Here is a 20,257-nt window from a genome sequence, read left to right as displayed (position 1 = left end):
AATTCGAGTCTTTTCAATTCGAATCTTTGCGATTCGATTCGATTTGATATTTTTAATTCGATTCGAGTCTTTTCGATTCGATTCGATTCTTTTCAATTCGATTCTTTTCGATTCGAGTCTTTTTGATTCGATTCATTTCGATTCGATTCGATTCTTTTCAATTCGATTTGATGCTTTTCCATTTGATCTGATTTGTTTCATTTCGATTCTTTTCGATTCAATTCGATTCTTTTCGATTCCATTAAATTGGATTCGATTCTTTTCGATTCGATTAGATTCTTTTCGATTTGATTCCATTCAGTTCGATTCTTTTCGATTCGATTGGATTCTTTTCGATTTGATTCAATTCTTTCGATTCGATTTGATTTGATTCTTTTCGATTCGATTCAATACGATTCTTTTCATTTCGATTCTAATCGATTCTCTTCGATTCAATTCGTTTCGATTCGTTTCGATTCTATTCGAATTTTTTCGATTCTATTCTATTCGATTCATTTTGAATCATTTCGATTTGATTCTGTTCGAGTGGTTTCTATTAGATTCTTTTCGATTTGATTCAATTCGATTCGAGTCTTTTTGATTCGAGTCTTTTCGACTCGATTCAATTCAATACGATTCTTTTAGATTCGATTCGATTCGATTGTTTTCGTTTCGATTCGACTTTTTTTGATTCGATTCTTTTCGATTCGATTGTTTTCAATTCGATTGATTCGATTCTTTTCAATTCTATGCTATTCAAAGCGATTCTTTTGTATTTGATTCGATTCGATTGTTTTCTTTTTGATTCGGTTCGATTCGTTTCTTTTCGATTCGATTCAATTCTTTTCGATTCGATTCTTTTCGATTCGATTTGATTCTTTTCGATTCGATTCTATTCTTTTCTATTCCATTCGAATCGATTCGTTTTGATTGAATTCGATTCTTTTCGATTCGATTCAATTAGATTCTTTTCGATTGGATTCAATTTGTTTCGATTCGAATCCATTTGATTCTTTTCGATTGGATTCCATTCGATTCTTTTCGATTTGATTCAATTCGATTCTATTCATTTCGATTATTTTCGTTGAGATTAGATTCTTTTCGATTTGATTTTTTTCGGTTCGAGTCGATTCATTTCGCTTATTTTGGTTAGGATCAATTCAATTCGATTCTTTTTGATTTGATTTGATTCTATTCGATTTCTTTCGATTCTATTCTATTGTATTCTTTTCGATTCGATTCCATTCAATCCGATTCTTTTCGATTCGATTCGATTGTTTTAGATTTGATTCCATTCTTTCGATTCTCTTTGATATGATTCTTTTCGATTCGATTTGATACGATACTTTTTATTTTGATTCGAATCGATTCTCTTCGGTTCGATTCGTTTTGATTCTTTTCGATTCAATTCTATTCGAATTTTTTCGATTTGATTCGATTCGATTCTTTTAGATTCTACTTGATTTGTTTCTTTTCGATTCGTTTTGATTCGATTCTTTTTGATTCATGTCGATTCGATTCGATTCTTTTGTTTCGATTCGAATCTTTTCAATTCGAATCTTTTCGTTACATGGAATTCGATTCTTTTCGATTTGATTCTTTATGATTTTTTTCAACTGGATTCAATTCGATTCTTTTTTTTTATGATAGTCACAGAGAGAGTGAGAGAGGCAGAGACACTGGCAGAGGGAGAAGCAGGCTCCATGCACCGGGAGCCCGATGTGGGATTCGATCCCGGGTCTCCAGGATCGCGCCCTGGGCCAAAGGCAGGCGCTAAACCGCTGCGCCACCCAGGGATCCCTCAATTCGATTCTTTTTTATTCGAAGCTATTCGATTCTTTTTGATTCGATTTGATTCTATTCGATTTTTTTTCGATTTGATTCGATTAGTTCCTTTTTGATTCAATTCAATTCATTTCTTTTGATTCAATTCGATTCGATTCTTTTGGATTCGATTCGATTCTTTTGGATTCGATTCTTTTGGATTCGAATCGAGTAGATTCTTTTCATTTCGATCGGATTCATTTCAATTCGATTCTTTTCGATTCGAATGTTTTCGAATCAATTCGATACTTTTTGATTCGATTCGATTCTTTTCGTGTCGATTTGATTCTTTTCGATTCGATTCTTTTCTATTTGAATCGATTCGATTCTTTTCATTTCGATTCGATTTGATTCAATTCGATTCTTTTCGATCAATTCAATTTGATTGTTTTCGATTTGATTCGATTCGATTCTTTTCGATTCTATTCAATTCGATTAGTTTCCATTCGATGATGCAATTGGATTCTTTTCGATTCGAGTCGATACGATTCGATTCTTTTTGATTAGATACAATTCGATTCTTTTCGATTCGATTCGATTCTTTTCGATTCGATTCGACTCGATTTCATTCTTTTTGATTCGATTCGACTAGAATTTAATCGACTGATTCAATTTGATTCTTTTCTTTTCGGTTCGATTCTTTTCTATTCGATTTTTTTCTATTCAATTCGAGTCTTTTCAATTCGAATCTTTGCGATTCGATTCGATTTGATATTTTTAATTCGATTCGAGTCTTTTCGATTCGATTCGATTCTTTTCAATTCGATTCTTTTCGATTCGAGTCTTTTTGATTCGATTCATTTCGATTCGATTCGATTCTTTTCAATTCGATTTGATGCTTTTCCATTTGATCTGATTTGTTTCATTTCGATTCTTTTCGATTCAATTCGATTCTTTTCGATTCCATTAAATTGGATTCGATTCTTTTCGATTCGATTAGATTCTTTTCGATTTGATTCCATTCAGTTCGATTCTTTTCGATTCGATTGGATTCTTTTCGATTTGATTCAATTCTTTCGATTCGATTTGATTTGATTCTTTTCGATTCGATTCAATACGATTCTTTTCATTTCGATTCTAATCGATTCTCTTCGATTCAATTCGTTTCGATTCGTTTCGATTCTATTCGAATTTTTTCGATTCTATTCTATTCGATTCATTTTGAATCATTTCGATTTGATTCTGTTCGAGTGGTTTCTATTAGATTCTTTTCGATTTGATTCAATTCGATTCGAGTCTTTTTGATTCGAGTCTTTTCGACTCGATTCAATTCAATACGATTCTTTTAGATTCGATTCGATTCGATTGTTTTCGTTTCGATTCGACTTTTTTTGATTCGATTCTTTTCGATTCGATTGTTTTCAATTCGATGGATTCGATTCTTTTCAATTCTATGCTATTCAAAGCGATTCTTTTGTATTTGATTCGATTCGATTGTTTTCTTTTTGATTCGGTTCGATTCGTTTCTTTTCGATTCGATTCAATTCTTTTCGATTCGATTCTTTTCGATTCGATTTGATTCTTTTCGATTCGATTCTATTCTTTTCTATTCCATTCGAATCGATTCGTTTTGATTGAATTCGATTCTTTTCGATTCGATTCAATTAGATTCTTTTCGATTGGATTCAATTTGTTTCGATTCGAATCCATTTGATTCTTTTCGATTGGATTCCATTCGATTCTTTTCGATTTGATTCAATTCGATTCTATTCATTTCGATTATTTTCGTTGAGATTAGATTCTTTTCGATTTGATTTTTTTCGGTTCGAGTCGATTCATTTCGCTTATTTTGGTTAGGATCAATTCAATTCGATTCTTTTTGATTTGATTTGATTCTATTCGATTTCTTTCGATTCTATTCTATTGTATTCTTTTCGATTCGATTCCATTCAATCCGATTCTTTTCGATTCGATTCGATTGTTTTAGATTTGATTCCATTCTTTCGATTCTATTTGATATGATACTTTTCGATTCGATTTGATACGATACTTTTTATTTTGATTCGAATCGATTCTCTTCGGTTCGATTCGTTTTGATTCTTTTCGATTCAATTCTATTCGAATTTTTTCGATTTGATTCGATTCGATTCTTTTAGATTCTACTTGATTTGTTTCTTTTTGATTCGTTTTGATTCGATTCTTTTTGATTCATGTCGATTCGATTCGATTCTTTTGTTTCGATTCGAATCTTTTCAATTCGAATCTTTTCGTTACATGGAATTCGATTCTTTTCGATTTGATTCTTTATGATTTTTTTCAACTGGATTCAATTCGATTCTTTTTTTTATGATAGTCACAGAGAGAGTGAGAGAGGCAGAGACACTGGCAGAGGGAGAAGCAGGCTCCATGCACTGGGAGCCCGATGTGGGATTCGATCCCGGGTCTCCAGGATCGCGCCCTGGGCCAAAGGCAGGCGCTAAACCGCTGCGCCACCCAGGGATCCCTCAATTCGATTCTTTTTGATTCGATTTGATTCTATTCGATTTTTTTCAATTTGATTCGATTAGTTCCTTTTTGATTCAATTCAATTCATTTCTTTTGATTCAATTCGATTCGATTCTTTTGGATTCGATTCGATTCTTTTGGATTCGATTCTTTTGGATTCGAATCGAGTAGATTCTTTTCATTTCGATCGGATTCATTTCAATTCGATTCTTTTCGATTCGAATGTTTTCGAATCAATTCGATACTTTTTGATTCGATTCGATTCTTTTCGTGTCGATTTGATTCTTTTCGATTCGATTCTTTTCTATTTGAATCGATTCGATTCTTTTCATTTCGATTCGATTTGATTCAATTCGATTCTTTTCGATCAATTCAATTTGATTGTTTTCGATTTGATTCGATTCGATTCTTTTCGATTCTATTCAATTCGATTAGTTTCCATTCGATGATGCAATTGGATTCTTTTCGATTCGAGTCGATACGATTCGATTCTTTTTGATTAGATACAATTCGATTCTTTTCGATTCGATTCGATTCTTTTCGATTCGATTCGACTCGATTTCATTCTTTTTGATTCGATTCGACTAGAATTTAATCGACTGATTCAATTTGATTCTTTTCTTTTCGGTTCGATTCTTTTCTATTCGATTTTTTTCTATTCAATTCGAGTCTTTTCAATTCGAATCTTTGCGATTCGATTCGATATTTTTAATTCGATTCGAGTCTTTTCGATTCGATTCGATTCTTTTCAATTCGATTCTTTTCGATTCGAGTCTTTTTGATTCGATTCATTTCGATTCGATTCGATTCTTTTCAATTCGATTTGATGCTTTTCCATTTGATCTGATTTGTTTCATTTCGATTCTTTTCGATTCAATTCGATTCTTTTCGATTCCATTAAATTGGATTCGATTCTTTTCGATTCGATTAGATTCTTTTCGATTTGATTCCATTCAGTTCGATTCTTTTCGATTCGATTGGATTCTTTTCGATTTGATTCAATTCTTTCGATTCGATTTGATTTGATTCTTTTCGATTCGATTCAATACGATTCTTTTCATTTCGATTCTAATCGATTCTCTTCGATTCAATTCGTTTCGATTCGTTTCGATTCTATTCGAATTTTTTCGATTCTATTCTATTCGATTCATTTTGAATCATTTCGATTTGATTCTGTTCGAGTGGTTTCTATTAGATTCTTTTCGATTTGATTCAATTCGATTCGAGTCTTTTTGATTCGAGTCTTTTCGACTCGATTCAATTCAATACGATTCTTTTAGATTCGATTCGATTCGATTGTTTTCGTTTCGATTCGACTTTTTTTGATTCGATTCTTTTCGATTCGATTGTTTTCAATTCGATTGATTCGATTCTTTTCAATTCTATGCTATTCAAAGCGATTCTTTTGTATTTGATTCGATTCGATTGTTTTCTTTTTGATTCGGTTCGATTCGTTTCTTTTCGATTCGATTCAATTCTTTTCGATTCGATTCTTTTCGATTCGATTTGATTCTTTTCGATTCGATTCTATTCTTTTCTATTCCATTCGAATCGATTCGTTTTGATTGAATTCGATTCTTTTCGATTCGATTCAATTAGATTCTTTTCGATTGGATTCAATTTGTTTCGATTCGAATCCATTTGATTCTTTTCGATTGGATTCCATTCGATTCTTTTCGATTTGATTCAATTCGATTCTATTCATTTCGATTATTTTCGTTGAGATTAGATTCTTTTCGATTTGATTTTTTTCGGTTCGAGTCGATTCATTTCGCTTATTTTGGTTAAGATCAATTCAATTCGATTCTTTTTGATTTGATTTGATTCTATTCGATTTCTTTCGATTCTATTCTATTGTATTCTTTTCGATTCGATTCCATTCAATCCGATTCTTTTCGATTCGATTCGATTGTTTTAGATTTGATTCCATTCTTTCGATTCTATTTGATATGATTCCTTTCGATTCGATTTGATACGATACTTTTTATTTTGATTCGAATCGATTCTCTTCGGTTCGATTCGTTTTGATTCTTTTCGATTCAATTCTATTCGAATTTTTTCGATTTGATTCGATTCGATTCTTTTAGATTCTACTTGATTTGTTTCTTTTCGATTCGTTTTGATTCGATTCTTTTTGATTCATGTCGATTCGATTCGATTCTTTTGTTTCGATTCGAATCTTTTCAATTCGAATCTTTTCGTTACATGGAATTCGATTCTTTTCGATTTGATTCTTTATGATTTTTTTCAACTGGATTCAATTCGATTCTTTTTTTTATGATAGTCACAGAGAGAGTGAGAGAGGCAGAGACACAGGCAGAGGGAGAAGCAGGCTCCATGCACTGGGAGCCCGATGTGGGATTCGATCCCGGGTCTCCAGGATCGCGCCCTGGGCCAAAGGCAGGCGCTAAACCGCTGCGCCACCCAGGGATCCCTCAATTCGATTCTTTTTTATTCGAAGCTATTCGATTCTTTTTGATTCGATTTGATTCTATTCGATTTTTTTCGATTTGATTCGATTAGTTCCTTTTTGATTCAATTCAATTCATTTCTTTTGATTCAATTCGATTCGATTCTTTTGGATTCGATTCGATTCTTTTGGATTCGATTCTTTTGGATTCGAATCGAGTAGATTCTTTTCATTTCGATCGGATTCATTTCAATTCGATTCTTTTCGATTCGAATGTTTTCGAATCAATTCGATACTTTTTGATTCGATTCGATTCTTTTCGTGTCGATTTGATTCTTTTCGATTCGATTCTTTTCTATTTGAATCGATTCGATTCTTTTCATTTCGATTCGATTTGATTCAATTCGATTCTTTTCGATCAATTCAATTTGATTGTTTTCGATTTGATTCGATTCGATTCTTTTCGATTCTATTCAATTCGATTAGTTTCCATTCGATGATGCAATTGGATTCTTTTCGATTCGAGTCGATACGATTCGATTCTTTTTGATTAGATACAATTCGATTCTTTTCGATTCGATTCGATTCTTTTCGATTCGATTCGACTCGATTTCATTCTTTTTGATTCGATTCGACTAGAATTTAATCGACTGATTCAATTTGATTCTTTTCTTTTCGGTTCGATTCTTTTCTATTCGATTTTTTTCTATTCAATTCGAGTCTTTTCAATTCGAATCTTTGCGATTCGATTCGATTTGATATTTTTAATTCGATTCGAGTCTTTTCGATTCGATTCGATTCTTTTCAATTCGATTCTTTTCGATTCGAGTCTTTTTGATTCGATTCATTTCGATTCGATTCGATTCTTTTCAATTCGATTTGATGCTTTTCCATTTGATCTGATTTGTTTCATTTCGATTCTTTTCGATTCAATTCGATTCTTTTCGATTCCATTAAATTGGATTCGATTCTTTTCGATTCGATTAGATTCTTTTCGATTTGATTCCATTCAGTTCGATTCTTTTCGATTCGATTGGATTCTTTTCGATTTGATTCAATTCTTTCGATTCGATTTGATTTGATTCTTTTCGATTCGATTCAATACGATTCTTTTCATTTCGATTCTAATCGATTCTCTTCGATTCAATTCGTTTCGATTCGTTTCGATTCTATTCGAATTTTTTCGATTCTATTCTATTCGATTCATTTTGAATCATTTCGATTTGATTCTGTTCGAGTGGTTTCTATTAGATTCTTTTCGATTTGATTCAATTCGATTCGAGTCTTTTTGATTCAAGTCTTTTCGACTCGATTCAATTCAATACGATTCTTTTAGATTCGATTCGATTCGATTGTTTTCGTTTCGATTCGACTTTTTTTGATTCGATTCTTTTCGATTCGATTGTTTTCAATTCGATTGATTCGATTCTTTTCAATTCTATGCTATTCAAAGCGATTCTTTTGTATTTGATTCGATTCGATTGTTTTCTTTTTGATTCGGTTCGATTCGTTTCTTTTCGATTCGATTCAATTCTTTTCGATTCGATTCTTTTCGATTCGATTTGATTCTTTTCGATTCGATTCTATTCTTTTCTATTCCATTCGAATCGATTCGTTTTGATTGAATTCGATTCTTTTCGATTCGATTCAATTAGATTCTTTTCGATTGGATTCAATTTGTTTCGATTCGAATCCATTTGATTCTTTTCGATTGGATTCCATTCGATTCTTTTCGATTTGATTCAATTCGATTCTATTCATTTCGATTATTTTCGTTGAGATTAGATTCTTTTCGATTTGATTTTTTTCGGTTCGAGTCGATTCATTTCGCTTATTTTGGTTAGGATCAATTCAATTCGATTCTTTTTTATTTGATTTGATTCTATTCGATTTCTTTCGATTCTATTCTATTGTATTCTTTTCGATTCGATTCCATTCAATCCGATTCTTTTCGATTCGATTCGATTGTTTTAGATTTGATTCCATTCTTTCGATTCTATTTGATATGATTCTTTTCGATTCGATTTGATACGATACTTTTTATTTTGATTCGAATCGATTCTCTTCGGTTCGATTCGTTTTGATTCTTTTCGATTCAATTCTATTCGAATTTTTTCGATTTGATTCGATTCGATTCTTTTAGATTCTACTTGATTTGTTTCTTTTTGATTCGTTTTGATTCGATTCTTTTTGATTCATGTCGATTCGATTCGATTCTTTTGTTTCGATTCGAATCTTTTCAATTCGAATCTTTTCGTTACATGGAATTCGATTCTTTTCGATTTGATTCTTTATGATTTTTTTCAACTGGATTCAATTCGATTCTTTTTTTTATGATAGTCACAGAGAGAGTGAGAGAGGCAGAGACACTGGCAGAGGGAGAAGCAGGCTCCATGCACTGGGAGCCCGATGTGGGATTCGATCCCGGGTCTCCAGGATCGCGCCCTGGGCCAAAGGCAGGCGCTAAACCGCTGCGCCACCCAGGGATCCCTCAATTCGATTCTTTTTGATTCGATTTGATTCTATTCGATTTTTTTCAATTTGATTCGATTAGTTCCTTTTTGATTCAATTCAATTCATTTCTTTTGATTCAATTCGATTCGATTCTTTTGGATTCGATTCGATTCTTTTGGATTCGATTCTTTTGGATTCGAATCGAGTAGATTCTTTTCATTTCGATCGGATTCATTTCAATTCGATTCTTTTCGATTCGAATGTTTTCGAATCAATTCGATACTTTTTGATTCGATTCGATTCTTTTCGTGTCGATTTGATTCTTTTCGATTCGATTCTTTTCTATTTGAATCGATTCGATTCTTTTCATTTCGATTCGATTTGATTCAATTCGATTCTTTTCGATCAATTCAATTTGATTGTTTTCGATTTGATTCGATTCGATTCTTTTCGATTCTATTCAATTCGATTAGTTTCCATTCGATGATGCAATTGGATTCTTTTCGATTCGAGTCGATACGATTCGATTCTTTTTGATTAGATACAATTCGATTCTTTTCGATTCGATTCGATTCTTTTCGATTCGATTCGACTCGATTTCATTCTTTTTGATTCGATTCGACTAGAATTTAATCGACTGATTCAATTTGATTCTTTTCTTTTCGGTTCGATTCTTTTCTATTCGATTTTTTTCTATTCAATTCGAGTCTTTTCAATTCGAATCTTTGCGATTCGATTCGATTTGATATTTTTAATTCGATTCGAGTCTTTTCGATTCGATTCGATTCTTTTCAATTCGATTCTTTTCGATTCGAGTCTTTTTGATTCGATTCATTTCGATTCGATTCGATTCTTTTCAATTCGATTTGATGCTTTTCCATTTGATCTGATTTGTTTCATTTCGATTCTTTTCGATTCAATTCGATTCTTTTCGATTCCATTAAATTTGATTCGATTCTTTTCGATTCGATTAGATTCTTTTCGATTTGATTCCATTCAGTTCGATTCTTTTCGATTCGATTGGATTCTTTTCGATTTGATTCAATTCTTTCGATTCGATTTGATTTGATTCTTTTCGATTCGATTCAATACGATTCTTTTCATTTCGATTCTAATCGATTCTCTTCGATTCAATTCGTTTCGATTCGTTTCGATTCTATTCGAATTTTTTCGATTCTATTCTATTCGATTCATTTTGAATCATTTCGATTTGATTCTGTTCGAGTGGTTTCTATTAGATTCTTTTCGATTTGATTCAATTCGATTCGAGTCTTTTTGATTCGAGTCTTTTCGACTCGATTCAATTCAATACGATTCTTTTAGATTCGATTCGATTCGATTGTTTTCGTTTCGATTCGACTTTTTTTGATTCGATTCTTTTCGATTCGATTGTTTTCAATTCGATTGATTCGATTCTTTTCAATTCTATGCTATTCAAAGCGATTCTTTTGTATTTGATTCGATTCGATTGTTTTCTTTTTGATTCGGTTCGATTCGTTTCTTTTCGATTCGATTCAATTCTTTTCGATTCGATTCTTTTCGATTCGATTTGATTCTTTTCGATTCGATTCTATTCTTTTCTATTCCATTCGAATCGATTCGTTTTGATTGAATTCGATTCTTTTCGATTCGATTCAATTAGATTCTTTTCGATTGGATTCAATTTGTTTCGATTCGAATCCATTTGATTCTTTTCGATTGGATTCCATTCGATTCTTTTCGATTTGATTCAATTCGATTCTATTCATTTCGATTATTTTCGTTGAGATTAGATTCTTTTCGATTTGATTTTTTTCGGTTCGAGTCGATTCATTTCGCTTATTTTGGTTAGGATCAATTCAATTCGATTCTTTTTGATTTGATTTGATTCTATTCGATTTCTTTCGATTCTATTCTATTGTATTCTTTTCGATTCGATTCCATTCAATCCGATTCTTTTCGATTCGATTCGATTGTTTTAGATTTGATTCCATTCTTTCGATTCTCTTTGATATGATTCTTTTCGATTCGATTTGATACGATACTTTTTATTTTGATTCGAATCGATTCTCTTCGGTTCGATTCGTTTTGATTCTTTTCGATTCAATTCTATTCGAATTTTTTCGATTTGATTCGATTCGATTCTTTTAGATTCTACTTGATTTGTTTCTTTTCGATTCGTTTTGATTCGATTCTTTTTGATTCATGTCGATTCGATTCGATTCTTTTGTTTCGATTCGAATCTTTTCAATTCGAATCTTTTCGTTACATGGAATTCGATTCTTTTCGATTTGATTCTTTATGATTTTTTTCAACTGGATTCAATTCGATTCTTTTTTTTATGATAGTCACAGAGAGAGTGAGAGAGGCAGAGACACAGGCAGAGGGAGAAGCAGGCTCCATGCACTGGGAGCCCGATGTGGGATTCGATCCCGGGTCTCCAGGATCGCGCCCTGGGCCAAAGGCAGGCGCTAAACCGCTGCGCCACCCAGGGATCCCTCAATTCGATTCTTTTTTATTCGAAGCTATTCGATTCTTTTTGATTCGATTTGATTCTATTCGATTTTTTTCGATTTGATTCGATTAGTTCCTTTTTGATTCAATTCAATTCATTTCTTTTGATTCAATTCGATTCGATTCTTTTGGATTCGATTCGATTCTTTTGGATTCGATTCTTTTGGATTCGAATCGAGTAGATTCTTTTCATTTCGATCGGATTCATTTCAATTCGATTCTTTTCGATTCGAATGTTTTCGAATCAATTCGATACTTTTTGATTCGATTCGATTCTTTTCGTGTCGATTTGATTCTTTTCGATTCGATTCTTTTCTATTTGAATCGATTCGATTCTTTTCATTTCGATTCGATTTGATTCAATTCGATTCTTTTCGATCAATTCAATTTGATTGTTTTCGATTTGATTCGATTCGATTCTTTTCGATTCTATTCAATTCGATTAGTTTCCATTCGATGATGCAATTGGATTCTTTTCGATTCGAGTCGATACGATTCGATTCTTTTTGATTAGATACAATTCGATTCTTTTCGATTCGATTCGATTCTTTTCGATTCGATTCGACTCGATTTCATTCTTTTTGATTCGATTCGACTAGAATTTAATCGACTGATTCAATTTGATTCTTTTCTTTTCGGTTCGATTCTTTTCTATTCGATTTTTTTCTATTCAATTCGAGTCTTTTCAATTCGAATCTTTGCGATTCGATTCGATTTGATATTTTTAATTCGATTCGAGTCTTTTCGATTCGATTCGATTCTTTTCAATTCGATTCTTTTCGATTCGAGTCTTTTTGATTCGATTCATTTCGATTCGATTCGATTCTTTTCAATTCGATTTGATGCTTTTCCATTTGATCTGATTTGTTTCATTTCGATTCTTTTCGATTCAATTCGATTCTTTTCGATTCCATTAAATTGGATTCGATTCTTTTCGATTCGATTAGATTCTTTTCGATTTGATTCCATTCAGTTCGATTCTTTTCGATTCGATTGGATTCTTTTCGATTTGATTCAATTCTTTCGATTCGATTTGATTTGATTCTTTTCGATTCGATTCAATACGATTCTTTTCATTTCGATTCTAATCGATTCTCTTCGATTCAATTCGTTTCGATTCGTTTCGATTCTATTCGAATTTTTTCGATTCTATTCTATTCGATTCATTTTGAATCATTTCGATTTGATTCTGTTCGAGTGGTTTCTATTAGATTCTTTTCGATTTGATTCAATTCGATTCGAGTCTTTTTGATTCGAGTCTTTTCGACTCGATTCAATTCAATACGATTCTTTTAGATTCGATTCGATTCGATTGTTTTCGTTTCGATTCGACTTTTTTTGATTCGATTCTTTTCGATTCGATTGTTTTCAATTCGATGGATTCGATTCTTTTCAATTCTATGCTATTCAAAGCGATTCTTTTGTATTTGATTCGATTCGATTGTTTTCTTTTTGATTCGGTTCGATTCGTTTCTTTTCGATTCGATTCAATTCTTTTCGATTCGATTCTTTTCGATTCGATTTGATTCTTTTCGATTCGATTCTATTCTTTTCTATTCCATTCGAATCGATTCGTTTTGATTGAATTCGATTCTTTTCGATTCGATTCAATTAGATTCTTTTCGATTGGATTCAATTTGTTTCGATTCGAATCCATTTGATTCTTTTCGATTGGATTCCATTCGATTCTTTTCGATTTGATTCAATTCGATTCTATTCATTTCGATTATTTTCGTTGAGATTAGATTCTTTTCGATTTGATTTTTTTTCGGTTCGAGTCGATTCATTTCGCTTATTTTGGTTAGGATCAATTCAATTCGATTCTTTTTGATTTGATTTGATTCTATTCGATTTCTTTCGATTCTATTCTATTGTATTCTTTTCGATTCGATTCCATTCAATCCGATTCTTTTCGATTCGATTCGATTGTTTTAGATTTGATTCCATTCTTTCGATTCTATTTGATATGATACTTTTCGATTCGATTTGATACGATACTTTTTATTTTGATTCGAATCGATTCTCTTCGGTTCGATTCGTTTTGATTCTTTTCGATTCAATTCTATTCGAATTTTTTCGATTTGATTCGATTCGATTCTTTTAGATTCTACTTGATTTGTTTCTTTTTGATTCGTTTTGATTCGATTCTTTTTGATTCATGTCGATTCGATTCGATTCTTTTGTTTCGATTCGAATCTTTTCAATTCGAATCTTTTCGTTACATGGAATTCGATTCTTTTCGATTTGATTCTTTATGATTTTTTTCAACTGGATTCAATTCGATTCTTTTTTTTATGATAGTCACAGAGAGAGTGAGAGAGGCAGAGACACTGGCAGAGGGAGAAGCAGGCTCCATGCACTGGGAGCCCGATGTGGGATTCGATCCCGGGTCTCCAGGATCGCGCCCTGGGCCAAAGGCAGGCGCTAAACCGCTGCGCCACCCAGGGATCCCTCAATTCGATTCTTTTTGATTCGATTTGATTCTATTCGATTTTTTTCAATTTGATTCGATTAGTTCCTTTTTGATTCAATTCAATTCATTTCTTTTGATTCAATTCGATTCGATTCTTTTGGATTCGATTCGATTCTTTTGGATTCGATTCTTTTGGATTCGAATCGAGTAGATTCTTTTCATTTCGATCGGATTCATTTCAATTCGATTCTTTTCGATTCGAATGTTTTCGAATCAATTCGATACTTTTTGATTCGATTCGATTCTTTTCGTGTCGATTTGATTCTTTTCGATTCGATTCTTTTCTATTTGAATCGATTCGATTCTTTTCATTTCGATTCGATTTGATTCAATTCGATTCTTTTCGATCAATTCAATTTGATTGTTTTCGATTTGATTCGATTCGATTCTTTTCGATTCTATTCAATTCGATTAGTTTCCATTCGATGATGCAATTGGATTCTTTTCGATTCGAGTCGATACGATTCGATTCTTTTTGATTAGATACAATTCGATTCTTTTCGATTCGATTCGATTCTTTTCGATTCGATTCGACTCGATTTCATTCTTTTTGATTCGATTCGACTAGAATTTAATCGACTGATTCAATTTGATTCTTTTCTTTTCGGTTCGATTCTTTTCTATTCGATTTTTTTCTATTCAATTCGAGTCTTTTCAATTCGAATCTTTGCGATTCGATTCGATTTGATATTTTTAATTCGATTCGAGTCTTTTCGATTCGATTCGATTCTTTTCAATTCGATTCTTTTCGATTCGAGTCTTTTTGATTCGATTCATTTCGATTCGATTCGATTCTTTTCAATTCGATTTGATGCTTTTCCATTTGATCTGATTTGTTTCATTTCGATTCTTTTCGATTCAATTCGATTCTTTTCGATTCCATTAAATTGGATTCGATTCTTTTCGATTCGATTAGATTCTTTTCGATTTGATTCCATTCAGTTCGATTCTTTTCGATTCGATTGGATTCTTTTCGATTTGATTCAATTCTTTCGATTCGATTTGATTTGATTCTTTTCGATTCGATTCAATACGATTCTTTTCATTTCGATTCTAATCGATTCTCTTCGATTCAATTCGTTTCGATTCGTTTCGATTCTATTCGAATTTTTTCGATTCTATTCTATTCGATTCATTTTGAATCATTTCGATTTGATTCTGTTCGAGTGGTTTCTATTAGATTCTTTTCGATTTGATTCAATTCGATTCGAGTCTTTTTGATTCGAGTCTTTTCGACTCGATTCAATTCAATACGATTCTTTTAGATTCGATTCGATTCGATTGTTTTCGTTTCGATTCGACTTTTTTTGATTCGATTCTTTTCGATTCGATTGTTTTCAATTCGATTGATTCGATTCTTTTCAATTCTATGCTATTCAAAGCGATTCTTTTGTATTTGATTCGATTCGATTGTTTTCTTTTTGATTCGGTTCGATTCGTTTCTTTTCGATTCGATTCAATTCTTTTCGATTCGATTCTTTTCGATTCGATTTGATTCTTTTCGATTCGATTCTATTCTTTTCTATTCCATTCGAATCGATTCGTTTTGATTGAATTCGATTCTTTTCGATTCGATTCAATTAGATTCTTTTCGATTGGATTCAATTTGTTTCGATTCGAATCCATTTGATTCTTTTCGATTGGATTCCATTCGATTCTTTTCGATTTGATTCAATTCGATTCTATTCATTTCGATTATTTTCGTTGAGATTAGATTCTTTTCGATTTGATTTTTTTCGGTTCGAGTCGATTCATTTCGCTTATTTTGGTTAGGATCAATTCAATTCGATTCTTTTTGATTTGATTTGATTCTATTCGATTTCTTTCGATTCTATTCTATTGTATTCTTTTCGATTCGATTCCATTCAATCCGATTCTTTTCGATTCGATTCGATTGTTTTAGATTTGATTCCATTCTTTCGATTCTATTTGATATGATTCTTTTCGATTCGATTTGATACGATACTTTTTATTTTGATTCGAATCGATTCTCTTCGGTTCGATTCGTTTTGATTCTTTTCGATTCAATTCTATTCGAATTTTTTCGATTTGATTCGATTCGATTCTTTTAGATTCTACTTGATTTGTTTCTTTTTGATTCGTTTTGATTCGATTCTTTTTGATTCATGTCGATTCGATTCGATTCTTTTGTTTCGATTCGAATCTTTTCAATTCGAATCTTTTCGTTACATGGAATTCGATTCTTTTCGATTTGATTCTTTATGATTTTTTTCAACTGGATTCAATTCGATTCTTTTTTTTATGATAGTCACAGAGAGAGTGAGAGAGGCAGAGACACTGGCAGAGGGAGAAGCAGGCTCCATGCACTGGGAGCCCGATGTGGGATTCGATCCCGGGTCTCCAGGATCGCGCCCTGGGCCAAAGGCAGGCGCTAAACCGCTGCGCCACCCAGGGATCCCTCAATTCGATTCTTTTTGATTCGATTTGATTCTATTCGATTTTTTTCAATTTGATTCGATTAGTTCCTTTTTGATTCAATTCAATTCATTTCTTTTGATTCAATTCGATTCGATTCTTTTGGATTCGATTCGATTCTTTTGGATTCGATTCTTTTGGATTCGAATCGAGTAGATTCTTTTCATTTCGATCGGATTCATTTCAATTCGATTCTTTTCGATTCGAATGTTTTCGAATCAATTCGATACTTTTTGATTCGATTCGATTCTTTTCGTGTCGATTTGATTCTTTTCGATTCGATTCTTTTCTATTTGAATCGATTCGATTCTTTTCATTTCGATTCGATTTGATTCAATTCGATTCTTTTCGATCAATTCAATTTGATTGTTTTCGATTTGATTCGATTCGATTCTTTTCGATTCTATTCAATTCGATTAGTTTCCATTCGATGATGCAATTGGATTCTTTTCGATTCGAGTCGATACGATTCGATTCTTTTTGATTAGATACAATTCGATTCTTTTCGATTCGATTCGATTCTTTTCGATTCGATTCGACTCGATTTCATTCTTTTTGATTCGATTCGACTAGAATTTAATCGACTGATTCAATTTGATTCTTTTCTTTTCGGTTCGATTCTTTTCTATTCGATTTTTTTCTATTCAATTCGAGTCTTTTCAATTCGAATCTTTGCGATTCGATTCGATTTGATATTTTTAATTCGATTCGAGTCTTTTCGATTCGATTCGATTCTTTTCAATTCGATTCTTTTCGATTCGAGTCTTTTTGATTCGATTGATTTCGATTCGATTCGATTCTTTTCAATTCGATTTGATGCTTTTCCATTTGATCTGATTTGTTTCATTTCGATTCTTTTCGATTCAATTCGATTCTTTTCGATTCCATTAAATTGGATTCGATTCTTTTCGATTCGATTAGATTCTTTTCGATTTGATTCCATTCAGTTCGATTCTTTTCGATTCGATTGGATTCTTTTCGATTTGATCCAATTCTTTCGATTCGATTTGATTTGATTCTTTTCGATTCGATTCAATACGATTCTTTTCATTTCGATTCTAATCGATTCTCTTCGATTCAATTCGTTTCGATTCGTTTCGATTCTATTCGAATTTTTTCGATTCTATTCTATTCGATTCATTTTGAATCATTTCGATTTGATTCTGTTCGAGTGGTTTCTATTAGATTCTTTTCGATTTGATTCAATTCGATTCGAGTCTTTTTGATTCGAGTCTTTTCGACTCGATTCAATTCAATACGATTCTTTTAGATTCGATTCGATTCGATTGTTTTCGTTTCGATTCGACTTTTTTTGATTCGATTCTTTTCGATTCGATTGTTTTCAATTCGATTGATTCGATTCTTTTCAATTCTATGCTATTCAAAGCGATTCTTTTGTATTTGATTCGATTCGATTGTTTTCTTTTTGATTCGGTTCGATTCGTTTCTTTTCGATTCGATTCAATTCTTTTCGATTCGATTCTTTTCGATTCGATTTGATTCTTTTCGATTCGATTCTATTCTTTTCTATTCCATTCGAATCGATTCGTTTTGATTGAATTCGATTCTTTTCGATTCGATTCAATTAGATTCTTTTCGATTGGATTCAATTTGTTTCGATTCGAATCCATTTGATTCTTTTCGATTGGATTCCATTCGATTCTTTTCGATTTGATTCAATTCGATTCTATTCATTTCGATTATTTTCGTTGAGATTAGATTCTTTTCGATTTGATTTTTTTCGGTTCGAGTCGATTCATTTCGCTTATTTTGGTTAGGATCAATTCAATTCGATTCTTTTTGATTTGATTTGATTCTATTCGATTTCTTTCGATTCTATTCTATTGTATTCTTTTCGATTCGATTCCATTCAATCCGATTCTTTTCGATTCGATTCGATTGTTTTAGATTTGATTCCATTCTTTCGATTCTATTTGATATGATTCTTTTCGATTCGATTTGATACGATACTTTTTATTTTGATTCGAATCGATTCTCTTCGGTTCGATTCGTTTTGATTCTTTTCGATTCAATTCTATTCGAATTTTTTCGATTTGATTCGATTCGATTCTTTTAGATTCTACTTGATTTGTTTCTTTTTGATTCGTTTTGATTCGATTCTTTTTGATTCATGTCGATTCGATTCGATTCTTTTGTTTCGATTCGAATCTTTTCAATTCGAATCTTTTCGTTACATGGAATTCGATTCTTTTCGATTTGATTCTTTATGATTTTTTTCAACTGGATTCAATTCGATTCTTTTTTTTATGATAGTCACAGAGAGAGTGAGAGAGGCAGAGACACTGGCAGAGGGAGAAGCAGGCTCCATGCACCGGGAGCCCGATGTGGGATTCGATCCCGGGTCTCCAGGATCGCGCCCTGGGCCAAAGGCAGGCGCTAAACCGCTGCGCCACCCAGGGATCCCTCAATTCGATTCTTTTTTATTCGAAGCTATTCGATTCTTTTTGATTCGATTTGATTCTATTCGATTTTTTTCGATTTGATTCGATTAGTTCCTTTTTGATTCAATTCAATTCATTTCTTTTGATTCAATTCGATTCGATTCTTTTGGATTCGATTCGATTCTTTTGGATTCGATTCTTTTGGATTCGAATCGAGTAGATTCTTTTCATTTCGATCGGATTCATTTCAATTCGATTCTTTTCGATTCGAATGTTTTCGAATCAATTCGATACTTTTTGATTCGATTCGATTCTTTTCGTGTCGATTTGATTCTTTTCGATTCGATTCTTTTCTATTTGAATCGATTCGATTCTTTTCATTTCGATTCGATTTGATTCAATTCGATTCTTTTCGATCAATTCAATTTGATTGTTTTCGATTTGATTCGATTCGATTCTTTTCGATTCTATTCAATTCGATTAGTTTCCATTCGATGATGCAATTGGATTCTTTTCGATTCGAGTCGATACGATTCGATTCTTTTTGATTAGATACAATTCGATTCTTTTCGATTCGATTCGATTCTTTTCGATTCGATTCGACTCGATTTCATTCTTTTTGATTCGATTCGACTAGAATTTAATCGACTGATTCAATTTGATTCTTTTCTTTTCGGTTCGATTCTTTTCTATTCGATTTTTTTCTATTCAATTCGAGTCTTTTCAATTCGAATCTTTGCGATTCGATTCGATTTGATATTTTTAATTCGATTCGAGTCTTTTCGATTCGATTCGATTCTTTTCAATTCGATTCTTTTCGATTCGAGTCTTTTTGATTCGATTCATTTCGATTCGATTCGATTCTTTTCAATTCGATTTGATGCTTTTCCATTTGATCTGATTTGTTTCATTTCGATTCTTTTCGATTCAATTCGATTCTTTTCGATTCCATTAAATTGGATTCGATTCTTTTCGATTCGATTAGATTCTTTTCGATTTGATTCCATTCAGTTCGATTCTTTTCGATTCGATTGGATTCTTTTCGATTTGATCCAATTCTTTCGATTCGATTTGATTTGATTCTTTTCGATTCGATTCAATACGATTCTTTTCATTTCGATTCTAATCGATTCTCTTCGATTCAATTCGTTTCGATTCGTTTCGATTCTATTCGAATTTTTTCGATTCTATTCTATTCGATTCATTTTGAATCATTTCGATTTGATTCTGTTCGAGTGGTTTCTATTAGATTCTTTTCGATTTGATTCAATTCGATTCGAGTCTTTTTGATTCGAGTCTTTTCGACTCGATTCAATTCAATACGATTCTTTTAGATTCGAT

The sequence above is a fragment of the Canis lupus genome, chromosome 38 (genome assembly GCF_048164855.1).
Source record: "Canis lupus baileyi chromosome 38, mCanLup2.hap1, whole genome shotgun sequence".
Taxonomy (NCBI): Eukaryota; Metazoa; Chordata; class Mammalia; order Carnivora; family Canidae; genus Canis; species Canis lupus.
The sequence above is the reverse complement of the archived record's forward strand: the minus strand, read 5'-3'. Positions refer to the sequence as shown.